Genomic DNA, 18,105 nt, shown 5'->3' on the forward strand with positions numbered 1-18,105 from the left:
GGCATAGGACAGACATTCTAAAAGAGAGAAACAACAAAGAAGAAAGGGGTAATAGGTCCCAGGTAAGTCCAAAACCCAACAGAGCAAACCCCATTCAATCTCAAGGTTTCTGAACAACCTTCTTCAACTCTATGTCCTCCGACCTTCTGGACACACTGGCAGGGACGTGTTGCTGGGCTCCGGGCAGCCCTGCCTGTACAGCTTTGCTGGGCACAGCCCATGCAACAGCTCTCACTTGTTGGAGTTGCATGCCTGTGGCTCTCCCAGGCTGGAGTTGCACACTGGTGGCTCTACCAGTCTGGGGTCTCAGAGGCAACCCTACCCCCATAGCTCTGCTAGGCAATGCCCTAATGGGGACTTTCTGCAGGGGCCTTACCCTGTGTCAGTTCTCTGCCTGGGCCCAAGGCTCTTCAGGGCATCCTTTACAATCTAGGTGGGGGTAGCCATGCCCCTACAGCTTGTGTATTCTGTGCACCAGCAAAGACAGCACCATGTGGATGCTGCCAAACTACCTCGGGCTGCCAAGGAGCACTGCCCCAGAATGCTAGGAACAGAGCCTTGAAATGGTTCTGCCCCCAACACCCTGGCCTTCTGGGCCTGTGATGGGGGTGACAGCCCCCACATGCCTTCGGGGTCATCCTTCCATTGTCTTGATTAGTACCTGGCTTCCACATCCATACTAGTCTCCTTATCAAAGGATGGCTTAGCCACACCCTTCATATTCTCTCCAAATACATTTATTCTTTTTTTTTCTTTTTGAGACAGGCTCTCACTCTGTCACCCAGGCTGGAGTGCACTGGTGCAATTTCAGCTCACTGCAGCCTCAATCTCCCAGGTTCAAGTGATCCTCCCACCTCAGCCTCTTGAGAAGCTGGGACCACAGGCACATGCCACCATGCCTGGCTAATTTTTTGTAGAGACAGGGTTGCACCATGTTGCCCAGGCTGGTCTTGAACTCCTGAGCTCAAGTGATCCACCTGCCTCAACCTCCTGAAGTGCTAGGATTACAGGCGTAAGCCATTGTGCCCAGCCTACTTTTTCATTCTTTACAACGTGGCCATGCTGAGAATCTTCCAAATGCTTAAGTTCTGCTTTCCTTTTGGCTTTAAATTCTGTATTTAGTTTGTTTCTCTCTTCTCACATTTTACTATAAGCCATCAAGAGAAGCCATGCCACCCCCTCACCACTTTGTTCAGTGACTTCATCCACCAAATATTCTATTTCATCACTCTTAAGTTCTCCCACAAAACACTAGGACATAAGAAAGAAAAGAAGCTTTTATTTTTATTTCTTTCTTTCTTTTACTTTATTTATTTATTTTGAGACAGAGTTTCGCTCTTGTTGCCCAGGCTGGAGTGTAATGGTGCGATCTCGGCTCACTGCAAACTTCGCCTCCCGGGTTCAAGCGATTCTCCTGCCTCAGCCTCCCAAGTAGCTGGGATTACAGGCACACGCCACCACGCCCGTCTAATTTTGTATTTTTTTTTTTCTTTTTTTGAGATGGAGTCTTACTCTGTCATCAGGCTGGAGTGCAGTGGCACAATCTCAGCTCACCACAACCTCTGCCTCCCGGGTTCAAGCGATTCTCCTGCCTCAGCCTCCCAAGTAGCTGAGATTGCAGGCACAAACCACCATGCCCCGCTAATTTTTGTATTTTTAGTACAGACAGGGTTTCACCATGTTGGCCAGGATGGTTTTGATCTCTTGACCTCGTGATCCATTCCCCCTCGGCCTCCCAAAGTGCTGGGATTACAGGCGTGAGCCACTGCTCCTGGCCAAGAAACTTTTAATCTGAAGAATGTGAGCCCCCCCCCACCACCCCTTAATTATCAAGCCCAGAGAAGCAATGAGATGCAACAGCAGTCATGTCTCACTCCACACTTAAGCTAAATAATCAATCACCTCATGAAGCCACTTGCTATATGAGCTCTCAACTAACTCATGCAAAGTAGCTATACAATGTCATACACTGGCATTTTCTGTAATTTCTCATATCCTATAGTTCAACAATGTATAGCCAGTCACTAATTCATGTTATCTCTGTAAATCAATGAGAATTCCTGTCAAACAACTTTTTTTTTTTTTTTTTTGAGATGGAGTTTTGCTCTTGCTGCCCAGGCTAGAGTGCAATGGCATGATCTTGGCTCACTGCAACCTCCACCTCCCGGATTCAAGCAATTCTCCTGCGTCAGCCTCCTGAGCAGCTGGGATTATAGGCACCGACCACCATGCCTGGCTAATTTTTGTATTTTTAGTAGAGATGGGGTTTCACCATGTTGGTCAGCCTGGTCTCAAACTCCTGATCTCAGGTGATCCACCCGCCTCAGCCTCCCAAAGTGCTGGGGTTACAGGCGTGAGCCAACATGCCTGGCCCCTGTCAAACAACTTTGTGTGAGCCCACTCCTCATTCCCTTTTGCCTTTAAAAATCTGCTTGTAACAAAGGCCAAACAGAGCACTCCCCAAGGCAACTTACAAGTGTGTCCCAGGCTGCAGTCCTCAACCTTGGCCCAAATAAACTCTACATTAATTTTGCCTAGGCTTGTTCCTTTAGGTCAACAGGCACAAACCCAAATCAGCCAAGTTCTTTGCCACTTTATAACAAAGATCACCTTTCCCCCAGTTTCCACTAACATGTTCCTCATTTCCATCTGAGATCTCATCAGAATGGCCTTTACCATCCATATTTCTACCAACATTCTATTCATGACCTCTTAGGGCATCTCTAAGAAGACTGAGGCTTTCTCTACAGCTCTCCTCCTGTGCCCTTACCACACCTGTGCTTAATGATTTGTTCATGACAATGTAAACCTTTTCTAGTATGAACGTCAAAACTCAGTCTCTACCAACTACCCAGTTCCAAAGCTGCTTCCATATCTTCAGGTGTTTGTTATAGCAGCACCCCACTTCTGGTACCAATTTGTCTTAATCCATTTGGCTGCTTTAACAAAATATTTTAGACTAGGTAATGTATAAACAACAGAAATGCATTGCTCTAGAGGCTAGGAAGTCCATTATCATGGTGCCAGCAGATTCGGCATCTGGTGAGGGCTTGCTCTGTGCTTCAAAGATGGCACCTTCAAAACTATAAGCAATATGTTTCTGTTGTTTACAAATATCCAGCCTAAGGTATTTTGTTACAGCAACCCAAATGAACTAAGATACTCACTCACTGGTTGAACATCTCTAACCAGAAAAGACCCCAAATTACTATGCTCAACATGGATATTTCTTACACACTTCTACTTCTCTATGGCTAGAAATTTTCCATAATAAAAATAATATTTAAAAAATCATATTGAAGTTAAAGCCTTAAAAAAATAATATTTTTAAAAGTCAAGAAAATGAAAAGAAAATCAGTGTGTCCAGAAAATAGTCTAAAATTGGATTATGGTAATGATTTTATAATTGAATGTACTTTAAAAGCCAATTAACTGGTGGGGTACGGTGGCTCACCCCTGTAATTGCAGCAGTTTGGGAGGCCAAGGCGGATAGATCACCTGAGGTCAGGAGTTTGAGACCAGCCTGGCCAACATGGTGAAACCTGGTCTCTACTAAAAATACAAAGAAAGTATCTGGGTGTGGTGGTGCACGCCTGTAATCCCAGCTACTTGGGAGGCTGAGATGGGGTCTCACTCTGTTGCCCAGGCTAGTATGCAGTGGTGCAATCTTGGCTCACTGCAACCTCTGCTTCCCAGGCTCAAGCAATTCTCTCTCCAGGCTCAGCCTCCTGAGTAGCTGGGACTACAGGTGTGTACCACCACGCCCAGGTAATTTTTGTAGAGATGAGGTTTCACCATGTTGCCCAGGCTGGTCTTGAACTCCTGAGCCCAAAGCGATTTGCCCGCCTTGGCTCTGAAAAGTGTTGGGATTACAGATGTGAGCCGCCATGCCCAGCCCCACATAATTTCTTATCTCCATGCCTGCCCTATGTTCACACTGTTCCCTCTATCTGGGACATCCAGATCACTCCTAATCCTCTCAGTTAATTACTTAATCTTTAAGATCTAGCTTAGCACCAAGTCACCTCCTCCACTGATCACAAACTGAAACTCCCAGTCTCCTAGGCAGGGTTAAGTTGCCTTTCTGTTCCCCTAAGACCCTCTTTCTTTTTCTTTTTCTTTTTTTTTTTTTTTTGAGACAGAGTCTTGATCTGTCGCCCAGGCTGGAGTGCAGTGGCGCGATCTTGGCTCACTGCAAGCTCTGCCTCCTGGGTTCATGCCATTCTCCCACCTCAGCCTCCTGAGTAGCTGGGACTACAGGCGCCCGCCACCACGCCTGGCTAATTTTTTTGTATTTTTAGTAGAGACGGGGTTTCACCGTGTTAGCCAGGATGGTCTCGATCTCCTAACCTCGTGATCTGCCCATCTCAGCCTCCCAAAGTGCTGGGATTACAGGCATGAGCCACCGTGCCCGGCCCCCAAGACCCTCTTTCTAGCACTGTACCTACCAAATCACATTCAAATCTTCTTTGTATATATTTGTCTCCTCCCCTAGTTTGTCCAGTCTTTGAGGATAGGGATCACTTTACTCTCCATACTTAGCAGAGAGCCTGGCACACTGGGTTCTCAATAAATGCTGACTGAATCACTATCCTTTCCTTCACCATAAAACTACCATACCCGGCTGGGCGCGGTGGCTCACGTCTGTAATCCCAGCACTTTGGGAGGCCAAGGTGGGTGGATCATGAGGTCAGGAGTTTGAGACCAACATAGTGAAACCCCATCTCTACTAAAAATACAAAGATTAGCCAAGTGTGGTGGCGGGTGCCTGTAGTCCCAGCTACTCTAGAGGCTGAGGCAGGAGAATTGCATGAACCCAGGAGGAGGAAGTTACAGTGAGCCAAAATCGCGCCATTGCACTCCAGCCTGGGTGACAGAGCGAGACTCCATCTCAAAATAAAAAACAAAAAACTACCATACCTACCATCGTCACTTCTCCCATTCACACCTCAGCCCACCCTCAGCTCCCATGGAGCTCCTGGCAGCTCCTGGACCTTTCTGCTGCATTGCACACCTGCTTACATACTGCACCTCAAAGCTTCACTCTCTAGATTTCTAGGTGTGATGGTTAATCCTAGGTAACAACTTGTCTGGATTGAGGGATGCCTAGACGGCTGGTGAAGCGCTGTTCCTGGGTGTGTCTGTGAGGGTGTTGCCAGAAGAGGCTGACATTTGTCAGTGGACTAGGAAAGGAAGACCCACCCTCCATATGGGTGGGCACCGTCCAGTTGGCTGCCAGCGTGGCTGGCACAAAGCAGGCGGAAGAAGGGGGACCAGCAGCTTGCTGAGTCCGCATGCTGGCTCTGTTCTGTGTCACGCCGGACACTTGGCCTCCTCTCCCCTTGCCCTTGGACATCAGACTCCAGGTTCTTTGGCCTTTAGACTCTGAGACTTACACCTCTCAGGGGCTCTCAGGCCTTAGGCCTCAGACTGACAGCTGAGGCCTGTATGTATATATATATACATACATATATATATACATGTATATATATATATACACATGTATATATATGTGTGTGTATATATATATATATATACACACACACATACACACACACAAGAGTTCTGTCCCTCTGGAGAACGCTAACACACCAGGCCTCCACGCTCCCCAGTGTCTCTAACCACCATTCTGGTTTGTTGCCGCCTCCTTCTCTAACCCGGTGGAAGATCGCTCCGGGATCCTCTTCTCATTCTCTAAGCACTCCCTAAGCATTCTCATCAGCTTCAGGCTAAACTTCCAAATCAGTGTCACCAACCCTGACCTCTCAAGGCTCCCAATTCAGACTTCCAACTGCCCCCTGAATAATCTCACTGAGATGCACCCGCAGATGCTCACACTTCCAGTCCCGCACTGCTCTGCCTTCTAGATGCTGGTTAACAGCATTGCTGCACAGCTGGCTTCCCAAGCTGGGAATCCAGCCCCCTCTCTCCCACCACACTTGTCATTGTTTTAGTTTAGGCCCTTATCACCTGTCTCACTGTCTCACGTGGTTGTTCATAAAGTCTGTTTCTCTTGGCCAGGCGCGGTGGCTTAAGCCTCTAATCCCAGCACTTTGGGAGGCCGAGGCGGGCAGATCACCTGAGGTCAGGAGTTCAAGACCAGCCTGGCCAACATGGCAAAACCCTGTCTCTACTAAAAATACAAAAATTAGCCAGGTGTGGTGGTGTGCGCCTGTAGTCCCAGCTACTCAGGAACGCCTGCAGTCCCAGCTACTCAGGAGGCTGAGGCAGGAGAATCACTTGAACCCAGGAGGCGGAGGTTGCAGTGAGCCGAGATTACGCCACTGCACTCCAGCCTGGGTGACAGAGCAAGACTCTGTCTCAAAAAAAAAAAAAAAAAAAAGTCTGTTTCTCTAGAAAAACACACACACACAAAACTGAGTAAACAATATATGCACGTAGTAAAAAAATTCAGATTATTTTTGAAATACAACGAAATCTCCTATCGCTACAGGCAACTAGTTGTTTCTTGGGTATTCCTTTAAAGATATCCCATGTACATATAACAAGAAAAAATGGTGTGTATCTCATAAAAGCTTTTGCTGACAAAGACACACAGACGCACAACACACAGAGGTTGAAACTTTCAGGGAGAGAGCTGACCACGTGGTCTGGAAGATCACTGTGCCTACTGGGTAGTGCCTAGCCTGGCAGAACCACCTCATTTTGTAATTTCACAATAAGCTCTTGCTATCCCTGGATCCCATCAGCCACGAACTTTCAAAGTGGACCATCTAACTGTGCCCACTGCCTTGATGCCCCTTGCCTCTGGCACGTATCTGGCGAATGGCAACACACTCTTACCACGCAAACACCCTCTCTTCTTTGTGGCCTCCTTGGCTACCAACAGTTATTACAGAACCTCCGCCTCCCCAGAGCACTCTGGTCACCCGTGTTTCCAATTATCTCCCTTTTTCCCCTAATTAAGGTGAAAAAAAATGCAACATTAAAGGATGTTTTAAAGCAAATCCCAACAACCTCAAGTGATTTTCATTCTGTATTCACCTTCTGTAAATGTTATATAACCACAATCAGAGCACACACACCCTTTTAAGACTGCTTTCTATGTGTGGAAGAGTCTACTTCTCAGACTTCAAGCCCCTTAAAAGTAGAAGAACTAAGTCTTTTATTTTTTATTTTATTTTTTTTTGAGACAGGGTCTCACTCTGTCACCCAAGCTGGAGTGCAGTGGCCCAATCTTGGCTCCCTGTAGCCTGCACCTCCCAGGCTCAAGTGATCCTCCCACCTCAGCCTCCCAAGTAGCTGAGACTATAGGCATGTACCATCACACCCAGCTAATTTTTAAATATTTTTGTAGAGATGAGGTCTTGCCTTGTTGCCCAGGATGATCTCAAACTCCTGGGCGCAGGCAATCCTCCCGCCTCAGCCTCCTTAAAGTGCTGGGATGACAGGCATGAGTCACCATGAGCGGCCAAGAACTGTCTTAATGGATTGTCTTTGCATCTTGGTACCCAAAATAAAGCCTGAAATACAGGAGGGCTTGGATCCCCATTTGTCAGACCTTACTTGGGAAAACACTGAAGAGGCGAGCAGCATGCCCAGCATCAATACAAGTGTAATTTCCCACAAAGAAATGAAGTACGCCACCTGCCATACAGCCATCAGGGAAACGAACTGGACCTTCATGTTTCAGGAATAGTCCAAGGAGGGGGAAGGGAGAGAACAACTGTAAAGTTCTCATAAAGCCTCACACTCACCCTGGATGAATTATTTAACCTTTCTGGGTCTCAATAAAATTAAAACAAGAGCACCTACTTGATGATCAACTATCTAAGAAAGGTCCTAGGCAGTGGCTGGCCCAGAGCATGCACTTAGTGAACGCTAGTGGCCCTTCTCATCTGGAGGCCAGGGGTCTGCTGTTACACTGAGCAAAAGAGCCAATTGCACAAGCAAAAGAAATGCTGACGCTTGCCAAACCTAGGAATAACCCCGCAATGATGGCCTGGCCAAAGACCACACCATTTAAGGGCTCTCGTTTGAGCTTTGCCTACTGGGTAGTGGCTTGTCTGAGAGAACAAGCTCTTCCTGTGATTTTACATCAAAGTGCTGCTATCTCTGGATCTGGTCAGTCATAAGTCTAAACTTCCCCAGGAAACATGTTCTAAGTAGAAGCAAAGGTTTCTGTGACCTTCTGAGAACAAATGCCAAGCCTGCTGGTGCAAAGCAAGTGGGAATGAGGCCCTGGGGTTGGAACCATAATGAATTGGAAGGCCAGATGAGGGGACACTGCACTTCCAGGCCAAGTGGCTGGTTTTATCAGAGTCCGAGGGTGCCAGCTAATCTTATCACAATTCTATCATGTAAACAAAACTGTCCCAAACCCTGAGAGGCTCAGCAATTCCAGCAAGGTTTCAAGCATTCTTAGGAATGCTGAGGTAACGCCCAGTACCCTAAACTTTTTGACTCCTAGCATGCTCGTGTTCCCACTGACTTAGAAGGCCACATCTTTTCTTTCTTTCCCCTGCACCTTTTGTGTTTTTTTGTTTTTTGTTTTTAGAGACGGAGTCTTGCTCTGTTGCCCAGGCTGGAGTGCAGTGGTGCGATCTTGGCTCACTGCAATCTCCACCTCCAAGTTTCAAGCAATTCTCCTGCATCAGCCTCCCAGGTAGCTGGGATTGCAGGTGCCAGCTACCGCACCCAGCTAATTTTTGTATTTTTAGTAGAGACAGGGTTTAACCATGTTGGCCAGGCTGGTCTCCAACTCTTGACCTCAGGTGATCTGCCTGCCTCAGCCTCCCAAAAAGTACTGGGATTACAGGCGTGAGCCACTGTGCCTGTCCAGCTAATTTTTAAACTTTTTGTAGAGATGGGGTCTCACTATGTTGCCCAGGCTGGTCTTTAACTCCTGGGCTCAGGCGATCCTCCCGACTCAGCCTCCCAAATTGTTGGGATTATAGGTGTGAGCCACCACACCTGGCCTGACAAAGTTTTAATAACTGCTTTAAATTTTTTAAAAAATTTTTATTTTAACTAATTATTTTGATTCTCTTTTAGAATTCTTGTCAGTTGATACCAACATCTGGGTCCTCTTGGGGTTGATCTTCGTTGATTGCCCTTTTTTTTTTTTTTTTTTGAGACAGAGTCTTGCTCTGTCACCCAGGCTGGAGTGCAGTGGTGTGATCTCGGCTCACTGCAAGCTCCGCCTCCCAGGTTCACGCCATTCTCCTGCCTCAGCCTCCCAAGTAGCTGGGACTACAGGCACCCGCCACCACGCCCAGCTAATTTTTTGTATTTTTAGCAGAGACGGGGTTTCACCATGTTAGCCAGGATGGTCTCGATCTGCTGACCTCGTGATCCGCCTGCCTCGGCCTCCCAAAGTGCTGGGATTACCGGCATGAGCCACTGCGCCGGGCCCGTTCATTGCCTTTTTTTGTAAACACAGATCATATTTTCCTGTTTTGTAAAAATATATTTTAAATTTTTCGTTCCTTTTTTTTTTTCTTGAGACAGAGTCTCACTCTGTTGCCCAGGCTGGAGTGCAATGGTGTAATCTCGGCTCACTGCAACCTCTTCCTCCCAGGTTCAAGCAATTCTCCTGCCTCAGCTTCCTGCGTAGCTGGGATTACAGGTGTGCGCCACCACATCCAGCTAATTTTTGTATTTTTAGTAGAGATGGGGTTTCACCATGTTGGTCAGGCTGGTCTCGAACTCCTGACCTCGTGATCCACCCACCTCGGCCTCCCAAAGTGCTGGGATTACAGGCGTGAGCCACTGCGCCGGGCCCATTCATTGCCTTTTTTTGTGAACACAGATCATATTTTCCTGTTTTGTAAAAATATTTTTTAAATTTTTCGTTTTTTTTTTTTTTTTTTTTTTGAGTCAGAGTCTTGCTCTGTTGCCCAGGCTGGAGTGGTGGCACGATCTCAGCTCAACCTCCACTTCCTGGGTTCAAACAATTCTTGTGCCTTAGCCTCCTGAGCCTCCTGTGTACCACCACGCCTAGCTAATTTTTTTGTACTTTTAGTAGAGAAGGGGTTTTGCTATGTTGGCCAGGCTGGTCTCAAACTCCTGTCCTCAAGTGATCTGCCTGCCTCAGCCTCCCAAAGTGCTGTGCTGGGTTTACAGGCATAAGACACCATGCCCAGGCCATTTCTTGTGTCTAAGAATTTTGGATTATATCCTGGACATTGTAGATGATGTGTTGTAGACTCTGGATTCTGTTATGTTCTTGAGAGTTTGGTGTTTTGTTTCTGTTAACGTGCAGTTAATCACAGCTGAACTCAAACTCCAAATCTAGCTTCCCTGAGGCAAGCATCAGCTGAAATCTGTACTGATCTTTTAAACTTGGCTAAGTTGCTTGGAATGTGCCCCATGTTTGTCTAGTTCAGAGATTTAGACAGACTTTTTAAAATAACAGCTTAATGGGCCGGGTGCGGTGGCTCACACCTGTAATCCCAGCACTTTTGGAGGCCAAGGTGGGCAGATCACTTGAGGCCAGGAATTCGAGACCAGCCTGGCCAACACTGTCTCTACTAAAAAAGTACAAAGATTAGCTGGGTATGGTGGCACACACCTGTAATCCCAGCTACTTGAGAAGCTGAGGCACAAGAATTGCTTGAATCCGGGAGGCGGAGGTTAAAGTGAGCCAAAATCACACCACTGCACTCCAGTCTGGGTGACAGAGTGAGATTCCGTCTCAAAACAACAACAACAACAAAAACAGCTTAATGAAGATAATTCGCATGCCATACAATTCTCTATCTCTCTATCTACTTATTTGAGACAGGGTCTCACTCTCATTGCCCAGGCTGGAGTGAAGTGGTGTAATTACAGCTCACTGCAGCCTTGACTTCTTTGGCTCAGTCAATCCTCCTGCCCCAGCCTCCCAAGTGGCTGGGACTACAGGTGTGCACCACCACGCCCAGCTAATTTTATAATTTTCTGTTGAGATGAGGTCTCATCATATTGCTCAGGCTGGTCTCAAACTACTGGGCTCAAGCAATCTTCCTGCTTCAGCCTCACAAAATGTGCTGGGATTAAAAATGTGAGCCACCACACCCACCCCAATTCACTTTTTTAAAGTGTGCAATTCAGTGTTACGTTAGTCACAAGGTTGTGCAAATATCACCACTATCTAATTTTAGAACATTTTCACCAACTCTCCTTAAAACCTTATACTCATTAGCAGTCATTCCCCACCCCCTTCTCCTCTCAGTCACTGGCAGCCATGATTCTAATTCATATTTGTAGATTTGCCTATTCTAGACATTTCATATAAATAGAATTGTACTGTGACCTTATGTGACTTGCTTCTTTCACTTAGCATGTTTCCAAAGGTCATCAATGTCACAGCATGTATCAGTAACTTCATTCCTTTTTATGGTTAAATAACATTCCATTCTATGGATAGATCTCGTTTTTAATCCACTCATCTGTTGAAGAATTTGTGAAGAATTTGGAATCCCTTCTCTGGGGCTATCTTCTTTCCATCATGGGCTTTTTAATGCCTCATGACAAGGCATTTAACAAAACCAATAAACAGGCGGGTCGCAGTGGCTCATGCCTGCAATCCCAACACCTTGGGAGGCCAAGTACAGAGGATTGCTTGAGCCCAGGAGTTTGAGACCAGACTTGTCAACATAGCCAGGCTCTATCTCTACCAAAAATAAAAAGTACCCAGGTGTGCAGCCAGGCGTGGTGGCTCACATCTGTAATCCCAGCACTTTGGAAGGCCGAGGCGGGTGGATCATGAGGTCAAGAGGTCAAGACCAGCCTGGCCAACATGGTGAAACCCCATCTCTACTAAAAATACAAAAAAAAAAAAAAAAAAATTAGCTGGGCATGGTGGTTCATGCCTGTAGTCCCAGCTACTTGGGAGGCTGAGGCAGGAGAATCACTTGAACCCGGGAGGTGGAGGTCGCAGTGAGTCGAGACTGCGCCACTGCACTCCAGCCTGGCGACACAGCGAGACTCCGTTTCAAAAAAAAAAAAAAAAGTACCCAGGTGTGGTGGTGGACTCCTGTAGTCCCAGCTTTCAGGAGGCTGAGGCAGGAGGATCTCGAGGCCTGGAGTTCAAGACCAGCCTGGGAAACACAGCAAGACCCCGTCTCTAAAAAAAAAACAGAGAAAGAAAAACAGAAAATACTGGTGACATAATTTAGGCTTCTGGATAGAGTCCCATCTGAAACTGATTTACTCCAGGACTCTTCAGCTACAGTCTGTGAGGAAAAAACAAAACTTTCTCCTCTGCTGTCACAATATACGATAATCAACACATAAGATTTCCGTGGCCAAATGTGTGGAGATTTCTCCCCAACACCAATCAATCCATTGAGTCTGCAGTGGATACACGCTGGATGTCCTCTAATTCAGTTTATTTCCAACACTATCCACCCAGACAGAGTGTCAAACCCCACAGGTTGAGGGCTCAGTCCCACGAGCATGTCCCCCCAATTCTCAATGCCAGTCACAAGCCCCCAGTTGCTTTATTTGTGCTTCTGACCAACTGACTATAAATCAGGGTTTCCATGACTCCCTCCTTGGGTTCCATTAATTTGCAGGAGCAGCTCTCAGCACTCAGGGAAACACTTAGGTTTACTGGCGTATTATAAAGGATGTCACAATGGATACAGATGAAGGAAGAGGTACACAGGGCAAAGCATGTGGGAAGGAGCGAAGAGCTTCCATACCCACCCTGGGCACGCCACCCTCCAGGAAGCTCCAAACTGGGATACAAACCAGATATATATTTTACAATATCACAGAGTCAACAAACACCCCTTTCATGCTTAGGCTAGTCAGAGTAGCTTTTTGTTATCTGCAACTGAGTAGCTTGACTAATAAGAACTTTCATTAAGCACGGTCTGAAGAGATAGCCAATTCTGAGGGACAAAGGCTGCAGGGTAGAAGCATATGTTAACCACTAATACCCAGCCTAAAATTGCTGGCCCTTTTACTATAATAGCATAAAAGGCCTCAAATAAACAAATCCAAATATCCTACACTTAAGCCACTCTAAGATTAATCCCACAGGGCTTAAAACAGTAAGAGCTTTGTTCTGGGTCAAAGGGAAAGAGGAACCTAATACCCCACACTCACATCCCACACTCTCAACCCAGTCACTAGCAATGAGAATCTGCAAACTGGGTGCAGTGGCTCATGACCGTAATCCCAGCATTTTGGGAGGCCGAAATGGGAGGATCACTTGAAGTCAGGAGTTCAGGACCATCCTGGACAACACACGGAGGCCCTGTCTCTACAAAAACAAAATAAAATAATTAGCTGGGCAGGGTGGTGCACATGTGTAGTCCTAGCTATTCAGGAGGCTATGGCAGGAGGATCACTTGAGCCCAGGAATTTGGGAATAATGAGCTATAATGGCACCACTAGGCTCCAGCCTGGGTGACAGAGTAAGACCTTGTTTCTAAAAAAAACATAAGTAGGTTGGGCGCAATGGCTCACACCTGTAATCCCAGCACTTTGGGAGGCCAAGGCCGGCAGATTCAAGACCAGCCTGGCCAACATGGTGAAACCCTGTCTCTACTAAAAATACAAAATTAATCGGGTGTGGTGGCGCATGCCTGTAATCACAGCTACTTGGAAGGCTGAGGCAGGAGAATCGCTTGAAACCGGAAGGCGGAGGTTGCAGTGAGCCATGATTGCGCCATTGCAATCCAGCCTGGGCAACAAAGAGCGAAACTCCGTCTCAAAACAAACAAACAAACAAACAATTAGCCAGGCATGGTGGTGCATGCTTGTAATCCCAGCTACTCAGGAGGCTGAGGCAGGAGAATCACTTGAACCCGGGAGGCAGAGGTTGCAGTGAGCCGACACTGCACCATTATACTCCGGCCTGGGTGACAGAGCGAGACTCCATCTCAAAAATAAATAAATAAATAAATAAATAGAATCTATATTCATCAATTGGTTAAAGAGACATTAAGAAGAGAAGACAATTTTTTTCCTTCATGCCTCTGTATTGCAACTTATGCCAGTGTTTCTCATTTAAACCTTACAGCAATCCTATAAAATAGATAACAGAATAGTAAGTATAGTGAAGAAACTGAAATTCAGATAGGTTATGCTAGGTAACTCAGGAAAAATAGGTAGTTGAGCTGGGGCTGCAAGGCTGCAAGTTCTAAAACCTATGCTCTTCCTCTGAATTCCAAGTTGTTGTCACGACTTCAGCATATTCAATACTAAAAGAGATCACAAAAGTGGAAGCTGCCAATCCACCATTAGGCTATTATGACAACACTCAAAGTATCACCAGTAAAATGATGATTGAGGCAACTGAAAAACAAAGCTAGGGAAATGTGATGGTTAACTTTATGTGTCAAACTGATTGGGCTAGGGGATTCCCAGATAGCTGGTGAAACACTTTAGAGTGTGTCTGTGAGTTTCCGGAGGGTTTGCTTTCCTGGGCTTCCAGCTTGCAGATGGCAAATCTCGGGACTTCTCAGCCTCTATAACAGTGTCACCCAATCCATCACAATAAATCTCTTTTAACATAGCTATACAGTTGACCCTCGAACAATGCAGGTTTTAATTGTGCAGGTCCACTTATATGTGGATTTTCTTCCACCTCTAGAACTCTTTTTTTGAGACAGGGTCTTGCTCTGTCACCCAGGCTAGAGTGCAGTGGCACGATCTTGGCTCACTGCAGCATCCACCTCCCGGGTTTAAGTGATTATTGTGCCTCAGCCTCCCAAGTAGCTGGGATTACAGGCACGCACCACCACGCCCGGCTAATTTTTTTTTTAATTTATTTTTTTTTTTTTTTTTTAAGAAGAGACTGGATTTCACCACGTTGCTCGGGCTGGTCTTAAACCCCTGAGCTCAGGCAATCTGCCCACCTCGGCCTCCCAAAGTGCTAGGATTACACCCATGAGCCACCGCGCCTGGCCAGTATTTACATTTAAAATGTGAAACTGGGATTGCGGTGGCTCATGCCTGTAATTCCAGCATTTGGGGAGGCTTTGGTTAGGAGGACTGCTTAAGCCCACGAGTTTGAGGCTGCAGTGAGCTGTAATAGCACCACTGTTCTCCAGTCTGAGCAAGAGAACGTGTCTCTAATAAAAACAAAAATGTGAGATGATGCCTAGGTTAGAATCAGCAGAGGAGAAGCCAGAGAGAGCAGAGGCAAAGGAAGAGAACGTTCAGCAAGCCAAATGAAAACAGTATTTCAAGGAGGGGCAGTGATCCACAGCATCAAATGCTGCTACAGGACTGAGACCTAACTTAACAATGAATTTGGCCACCTAGAGATCACTGGTGGCTTTGACAAGAAGCCTTTTTAGTGGAGTGGTGGAGACCAAAGCCTGACTAGAGGCTCAAGGGTTCAAGACTTGGAGGAGAAAAGGCATTAGTGAGGGTAGACTAAGGCCTTTGGCTGCAAACCGGAGCCGAGGAGGAGGTAACTGGAGAATAGCGAGGGTGAAGGAGGCTGTTTTGTTGTTCTTAAGACGGGCATTTTTTGGCCGGGCGCGGGGGCTCACGCCTATACTCCCCACGCTTTGGGAGGCCGAGGCGGGAGGTTGAGCCTCCTGGGCAAACGACGAGCTGTTAGTGTATCTTTTTAAAAACTATATATATATATACATAAAATTTTTGTGCAAATCATAAAATAAGTGCTGGAGTTCGGGGCCCATCCTCTGTCCGCATCTTCGTGACCCGGGTCCGAGTACCCCACCTGGAAGCTGCGTCCGTGCCGAGCCCAGCGTGTCGCTGTTTCCCACCCTCGCCCGGGATGGAAGCACGCAAGCGCAGACCTCGAGCGGCCTGGCGCAGGGCCCGCCCTCCCCGAGCCCCGCCCCCGCCCTCTCCGAGCCCCGCCCCCGCCCTCCCCGAGCCCCGGCCCCGCCCTCCCCGAGCCCCGGCCCCGCCCTCCCCTCCCGCCCCCACCCCCACGAGCCCCGCCCCCCTCCCGCCCAGAGCGCGTGCGCACCGCCCCTAGAGCGCCGCCTCAGGGAGGTCGGGAGCCGCGGCGCGGAGGGAGGACTCAGCCCTTCGCTCCTGCGTTTCGCCGGAGGTCTCAGGCCACGGCCCCTCCCCACCTACCGAGTCTGGGACAAAACAAGCTCGTCGGGCTGGAAACTGCGACGAGGGAAGCAGGCGCGTTCCTCGAACGCTTTTTCGGAGTCTGCGGATGATCACAGACCTGCGTTCGAAGATTGGCGGCACGTCGAAAACCGCACACGCATTTTTTCCTTTTATGAGCGTAGTCGCGCGCGGAGGACCTTGCACGCATGCGTAGTCGTTCCTCTGTGACGTGACCCGCTGCCCCGTGGGAAATGTAGTTTTCACTTGGCACACCGCTCCGGCTCTTGGCGGAACCCTAATTCAACCAACCAAAGTGCTTGTGCGTTTTCAGCGTTTTCTCCCATTTCCCCAGACTCTATTTAAAACAAAATGCAATAAATAAATACATAAATAAAACTTGAAAGCGAACAGATTGCTGCTTGCTGGAGGTGGGTGGGCGCAGGGGTAATATGAAAACTGTACTTTCTGCTCAATTTTGTTGTGAACCTAAAAATGCCCTAAAAAATAAAGTCTGTTGTTAAAAAATTAATTAAAAACAGGCCGGGCGCGGTGGCTCACGCCTGTAATCCCAACACTGGGACGCTAAGGCGGGCGGATCACCTGAGTTCAGGAGTTTGAAACCAACCTGGCCAACATGGTGAAACCCCGTCTCTACTAAAAAATACAAAAATCAGCCGGGCGTGGTGGCGGGTGCCTGTAATCCCAGGTACTGGGGAGGCTGAGGCTGGAGAATCGCTTGAATTCAGGAGGCGGAGGTTGTAGTGACTGGAGATTGTACCATTGCACTCCAGCCTGGGTGACAAGAGGGAAACTCCATCTCAAAAAAACAAACAAACAAAAAACAAGCAGATCTTTAGACCCAGAAATCGCACTTTTAGGGAATCTTCTCAGGAAAGTACTAAGGATATGGACGTGCAATGGACATGTAGCCTCAATGGTATTTTATCGAAGGCCATCCTGGTATCTTAAAGTTTCTTACATAACCTACAAATGTCTGTAATTATTTGTTGATTGTTTGATAAACTTGCAAGTCCTATGAGATTAGGATCATCTTGTGTTCACCTGTGTATTCCTAGTACCTAGCACAGTGCCTGGCCATCACATGTTTCTTTTTTTTTCTCTTTGAGACAAGGTCTCGCTCTGTTGTCCAGGTTGGAGTGCAGTGGTGCCATCAGGGCTCCTGAGTAGCTAGGACTACAAGCACACACCAGCACATTCTGCTGATTTTTAAATTTTTTTTGGTAGAGATGGGGGTCTTGCTATGTTGCATAGGCTGGTCTTGAGTTCCTGGGCTCAAGCGATCCTCCTGCCTCAGCCTCCCAAAGTGCTGGGATTACAGGCATGAGCCACCAAGCTCAGTTCCGTCAGTATTTTTCTGTTTATTAGAGAATCTCAGGCGTTAGCACTGAAACTATTTTAACCCCAAAATTAATGCGTCATTTTCTTCCATCACACTTGCATTTATTTCTGTGGGCGTCAGGTCAGTGAATGACATGCCCATCCACCCAGCTGCAGTTCTATTTACTGCCTTTTATGAAGGTTATGCTTTGAGGGATTTTGCAAATTTTGCATTTGTAAAGGTCTCAGGGGCTCTTTTTCCTGATTGTTAAATATCAGCCCTAGCTAGGCCAGGCGTGGTGACTCACACCTGTAATCCCAGCACTTTGGGAGGCCAAGGTGGGCGGATCACGAGGTCAGGAGTTTGAGACCAGCCTGGCCAATATGATGAAACCATGTCTCTACTAAAAATACAAAAATTAGCTGGGCATGGTGGCACGCACCTGTAGTCCCAGCTACTCTGGAGGCTGAAGCAGGAAAGAACCACTTGAACCCAGGAGGCGGAGGTTGCAGTGAGCCAAGATTGCGCCACTGCACTCCAGTCTGGGCAACAGAGCAAGACTCTGTCTCAAAAAATAAATAAATAAAATAAATTTAAAAAATCAACCCTAGTCACTGATCAGGAGAGATGTAGAGCTCACAGTTGTTTTTTAAATTATTTTGGTCTCTGCCCTGTTTTAAAATTTTATTGTTAATTTCTGATTTTTCTACAATAAACATGTATTTATTAACTTTTTAAAAAGTGTTTTAGAGTGTTGTCCACAT

At 47.1% G+C, this 18,105-nt stretch overlaps 2 protein-coding genes across 2 annotated transcripts in view; both read right to left on the minus strand.

Annotated features, from left to right (window-relative positions):
* The window catches only part of SGF29 (SAGA complex associated factor 29), a 37,711-nt gene extending 21,354 nt beyond the window's left edge, over positions 1 to 16,357 (minus strand). The window contains exon 1 of the mRNA XM_016928802.3: positions 16,021 to 16,357. The gene's annotated coding sequence lies outside the window, so the exon portion shown is untranslated. The remainder of the gene's footprint in view (positions 1 to 16,020) is intronic.
* Positions 1 to 18,105, minus strand: part of LOC112207873 (nuclear pore complex-interacting protein family member B8) — a 159,251-nt gene that overhangs the window by 101,476 nt on the left and 39,670 nt on the right. The window lies entirely within an intron of this gene.

Source organism: Pan troglodytes, chromosome 18 (assembly GCF_028858775.2).
Source record: "Pan troglodytes isolate AG18354 chromosome 18, NHGRI_mPanTro3-v2.0_pri, whole genome shotgun sequence".
NCBI classification, from domain to species: domain Eukaryota; kingdom Metazoa; phylum Chordata; class Mammalia; order Primates; family Hominidae; genus Pan; species Pan troglodytes.